Genomic DNA, 6000 nt, shown 5'->3' with positions numbered 1-6000 from the left:
GAGCCAGCAGAAGGGCCAGAAGAAGAGAGCGGTCCCTTAAGAAGCCTTTTCTACTCACCTTAGACTTCCCCTCACCCCATCCTCATGGGTGTGTTCTGGCACACCTGTCCAGGTTACCTGGGGCGGGGCTAGAGTGTCTCCCTACAAAGAGATATCAGAAAAAATTAAGATCAGTTTAAAAATGAAGGTGAAAATGAAAAGGGGTGATTAAGTTAATGTTACTACTCAATTTTGATATATACCAATTGTTTAGAAAACTTTGAGGGAGGCTTTAAAAAGCATACTGAGTCTCACTATAAAATCTTAGAAGATGTCCTATAAAACACTCTTGGGGAAAAGACCAGTAGAGTAGGATAAAGGACCCAGAAATGAACCCACATATCTGCTATCACCTAGTCGTTGACAAACATGTCAAAAACATACATTACAGAAAAGATAGCATTTTCAACACACAGTTCTGGGAAGCATGGGTATTCACGTGTGGAAGAATGGGAATAGATCCTAATCTTTCAGTCTACACAAAGACCAACTCAAAATGGATCAAACACTGCTAGAGGAAAACCAAGGGGAAACATTTCAAGACACAACCATAGGCAAAGACTTCCTGAAAAGGAGGATTTGGGGGGGGGTTGTTTGTTTTGTTTTTTGTTGTTTTGGTTTTTTTATTTTTGTTTTGTTTTGTTTTGTTGGCTTGGTTTGGTTTGGTTTGGTTTGGTTTTGGTTTTTTGAGCAGAGTTTCTCTGTGGCTTTGGAGGCTGTCCTGGAACTAGCTCTTGTAGACCAGGCTGGTCTGGAACTCACAGAGATCTGCCTGCCTCTGCCTCCAAATTGCTGGGATTAAAGGTGTCCACCACCACCACCACCCATCGAAAAGGAGTCTATTAACAGAAGTCATCCACAAAAATTGACAAATGGAATTGCATGAAATAATAGAGGTTTTCCACCATAAAAATGAAACAATCACTTGATTCAAGAGAAAACCCATAGACTAGGAGATAATCTTTGTCAACTATATATCTGACAGGAGATTAATATCCAGAACCTATAGAGAACACCAAAACAAATTATCCAAGCAATATGGAGGTCAATGGATTGAAGAATTTCTTCACACTCAAGCAAAGAAACACAAATAGCTAAAAATGCTTGAAAAAGTGTTCAACATCTTTAGCCATTATTTTCTCCATTGATATGTTTAGGAACCAGTCCAGGTATCCATCAAGGAAAAAAAAAGTGCCACATACACACAAATAGACTTTATTCATCCATAAAGAAAAATGAGACTAGCTTTTTTAGAATAATAGAAGAGTTAGAAACCATTACGTTAAATGAAAAAAGGGCAGACTCAGAAAGACAAACTCTGCACATTTTTCTCATATGTAGAATCTATATTCATCAATCTCTTTCTCTGTGTATGTATTTTAGAAAGAGAGAGAGAAAGAAAGAGATGAAAGTTTCAGAGGAGCAAAAGCACTAAAGTGGGAAGAGATGGGGAACAAAAGATATTAAAAAGGTACACATATGTACACATACACAAGAGGGGGCTACGGAGGATGGCATACAGCAGTGTGCATAGAGGAGTGAGTAGGGACAAAGCATAACATATGTGTATGAAAATAGCACAGTGCAATCATTTCTTTCCATGATAAACAAAACTTAATTAATAAATTGTTTCTCTTCTACAACAGGATAAATTATTGTTAAAGACAAGTTCCTTAACAGTAGATAAAACAATCTGTGTCGCATGAAACTCTGATTCTTAGTGACAGATATGAAATAGTAGGCACCAAGCAGCTGCTCATTGAGTAGATGTTATTTTCTCATTCTGTTGCAAAGCCTAAAACCAAATTCCATCCTAACTGCAAACTTCTAAGCACATTCTTTCAGATGATGATGCCAAGATAGCATGCCAGCTCTCCCAGATTACACAGTAACAGGCAGAGCAGAAACATCTAGCCCAGACAGTGTGGCACTGGGTCCCTGTTTGCTCATCACAAAATACTGCCATAAACATAACAGAGCAGGACAAGGATGTTAATTTCAAGGAAATATCATTCAAGAAGCATGAAGAAAAGAATTGTGTAGAACCATAAGCAATTTCTAAGTTTTATGGTATTCTGGGCAGCACGGGAAGTCCTGAATGAATGTGTGTTACTGACAAAGACCCTAGGGCCACAGATCCATGGGAAATTGGCAAAGACATTTCCCTGTATTGGTTAGGTTCAAGAAGGGTAGCAAAGTTCTCCTCAACCACTGTATTCAAAGGCTATCAACTACAGATACCTACTCTTGGGTCTCTCTAGCCTGAGACTGTTGCCTACAGTGACTTCCTATAGAGACTAGCCAACTCCTTCCCCTGTGCTGTACATAATAAATTCACCGAGGTAGTAGGTTGGGCCATGACAGGACACCACCTGTTCCCAGCTTTACTGTAGGTGTGTCCATATTTCTGCCCTTTTTTCATCCCCCTCACTGCCCCTAGATTGGACTCCAAGGCAAGTCATACAGAACTGCCATAGTGCGGTGGGTTGGATAGGAATGGCCCCCGTAGGCTCATAGATTTGAATGCTTGATTACCAAGGAGTGGTGCTATTAAGAGGTGTAGCCTTGTTGGAGGAAGTATGATCTGGGAGTGGGCTTTGAGGTTCCAAATGCTCAAGCCAGGTCTAATATTGTAATTTAAGAAAAGTGGCACTCAGAAAGAAACCGTATGATAGGGTTCAAGCAAAGGCTTTTTTTTTAATTATTAAGGGAAAATGATGTTAAAATGGGGAAAGCAGGGGGAGACTGGCCTCCAGGGAAAGGAGAGAGGAAAGAGAGGCAGAAAGAGAGAAAGAGAGAGAAAGAGAAAGAGAGGGAGAGAGAGGAACAGACTGACAGAGGGAGAGAAAGAAAGATAGAGAGAAGGCTGGGAGGTAGGCAGGGCCCTTTTAAAAGGAAACATAGTGAATATACACAGGTGGTGCTCTTAGTAGCCGCAGCTGAGAGTGTATCCTGTCAGAACCCCAAGGACGGGCCAGTTCCGATGCCTGAATACTAATACCCAGTGTCTCTCTTTCTGCTACCTGCCATTCCAGATGTAGATCCCCAATATAACAAAGAGTTGGTTCTTTGAGAAGATCAACAAGATAGACAAACCTTTATCCAAACTAACCAAAAGGCAGAGAGAGAATATGCAAATTAACAAAATCAGAAAAGGGGGACATAACAATAGACACTGAGGAAATCCAGAGAATCTTCAGGTCATACTTTGAAAACCTGTACTCCACAAAATTCAAAAATTTAAAGGAAACGGACAATTTTCTGGACAGAGATCACTTACTAAAATTGAATCAAGAACAGATAAGCAATTTAAACATACCTATAACCTCTAAGGAAATAGAAGCAGTCATCAAAAGTCTCCCAACCAAAAAAAGCCGAGGGCCAGATGGTTTCAGTGCAGAATTCTCCCAGAAATTCAAAGAAGATCTAATACCAATACTCTTCAAATTCATTGCCAAACTCTCTTTGCAAGGCTACAATTACCTTGGTACCCAAGCCACACAAAGACATAACTAGGAAAGAGAACTACAGGCCAATATCCCTCATAAACATCGATGCAAAAATATTCAATAAAATACTGGCAAACCGAAACCAAGATATATCAGAAAAATCATCCACCATGATCAAGTAGGCTTCATCTCTGGGATGCAGGATTGGTTCAACATTCAAAAATCTGTCAATGTAATCTACCATGTTAACCAACTGAAGAAGAAAAACCATATGATCATTTCTCTAGATGCCAAAAAAGCCTTTGACAAAATCCAGCATCCCTTCATAATAAAGGTCCTGGAGAAATCAGGAATAACAGGAACATACCTGAACATAATAAAAACAATATAGAGTAAGCCAACAACCAACATCAAACTAAATGGAGAGAAACTCAAAACTATTCCTCTAAAATCAGGAACAAGACAAGGCTGTCCACTCTTCCATATCTCTTCAATATTGTCCTTGAAGTTCTATCTAGAGCAATAACACAACAAAAGGAGATAAAGGGGATACTAATTGGAAGGGAAGAAGTCAAGCTTTCACGGTTTGTAGACGAAATGATAATCTACATAAGTGAACCAAAAAACTCTACCAGGGAACTCCCACAGCTGATAAACACCTTCAGCAAAGTGGCAGGATACAAGATTAACTCAAAAAAATCAGTAGCCCTACTATATATGGATGAAAATATGCTGAGAAAGAAATCAGAAAAACATCACCCTTTACAATTGCCACAAACAACATAAAGTACCTTGGGGTAACACTAACCAAAAAAGTGAAAGACCTATATCATAAGAATTTTTGAGTCTTTAAAGAAAGATATTAAAGAAGATACCAGAAAATGGAAGGATGTCCCATGTTCTTGGATAGGTAGGATCAACATAGTAAAAATGGCAATCTTGTCAAAAAGCAATCTACAGATTCAATGCAATCCTCATCAAAATCCCAGCACAATTCTTCACAGATCTTGAAAGAACAATACTCAAGTTTATATGGAGAAACCAAGATAGCCAAAACAACCCTGTACAATAAAAGAACTTCCAGAGGCAGCACCATCCCTGATTTCAAGCACTATTACAGAGCTATAGTTCTGAAAACAGCTTGGTATTGGCACAAAACTAGACAGGTAGACCAATGGAATAAAGTTGAAAACCCTGATATTAACCCACACACCTATGAACCCCTGCTTTTTGAAAAAGAAGCCAAAGCTATACAATGGAATAAAGAAAGCATCTTCAACAAATGGTGCTGGCATAACTGGATGGTGGCATGTAGAAGACTGCAGATAGATCCATGACTATCACCATGCATAAAACTTAAATCCAAATGGATCAAAGACCTCGACATAAACCCAGCCACACTGAACTTATTGGGAGAGAAAGTAGGAAATACCCTTGAACGAATTGGCACAGGAGACCGATTCCTGAACATAACACCAGTAGCATAGACATTGAGATCCACAATCAATAAATGGGACCTCCTGAAACTGAGAAGCTTCTGTAAGGCAAAGGACACAGTCAACAAGAAAAATCGACAGCCCACGGATTGGGAAAAGATATTCACCAACCCCACATCTGACAGAGGGCTGATCTCCAAAATTTGCAAAGAAATCAAGAAGCTAGTCTCCAAAACACCAAATAATCCAATTAAAAAGTGGGGTACAGAGCTAAATAGACAATTCTCAATAGAGGAATCTTAAATGGCTGAAAGACACATAAAAAAGTGTTCAACATCCTTAGCCATCAGGGAAATGCAAAGCAAAACAACTCTGAGATACCATTTTACTCCTGTTAGAATGGCTAAAATCAAAAATACCAATGACAGTTTGTGCTGGAGAGGATATGGAGAAAGGGGAACACTTCTCCACTGCTGGTGGGAATGCCAGCTTGCACAGCCACTCTGGAAATCAGTATGGCAACTCTCCAGGAAAATGGGAATGAGTCTACCACAAGATCCAGCAATTCCACTCTTAGGCATATACCCAAAACAAGCACATTCCTAAAACAAGGACATCTGTTCAACTATGTTCATAGCAGCATTATTTGTAATAGCCAGAACCTGGAAACAAGCCCCTCAACTGAAGAATGGATAGAAAAAAATGTGGCACATTTATACAATGGACTACTACTCAGAGGAAAAACAAAAAGGCAATGGAATCTTGAAATTTCCAGGCAAATGGATAGAACTAGAAAAAATCATTCTGAGCGAGGTAACCCAGTCACAAAAAGACAGGCATTGTATGTACTCACTCATGTGTGGATTTTAGACATAGAGTAAAGGATGCCAGCTGCATTCCAGGCCCCCGGAGAGGCTGGTAAACAAGGAGGACCTTAAGAGAGTCATACATGGTCCCCTGGATAAGGGGAAAGGAACAAGATCTCCTTAGCAAATTGGGAGCATGGGGGAGGGGAGAGGGAACTAGGAGAAAGAGAAGGAGAGAAGAGGGGGTGAGGAAGACATGATGGGACAGGG

The sequence above is a fragment of the Cricetulus griseus genome (assembly GCF_003668045.3).
Source record: "Cricetulus griseus strain 17A/GY chromosome 1 unlocalized genomic scaffold, alternate assembly CriGri-PICRH-1.0 chr1_1, whole genome shotgun sequence".
In the NCBI taxonomy this organism is placed as follows: domain Eukaryota; kingdom Metazoa; phylum Chordata; class Mammalia; order Rodentia; family Cricetidae; genus Cricetulus; species Cricetulus griseus.
This window is presented reverse-complemented; position numbering follows the sequence as displayed.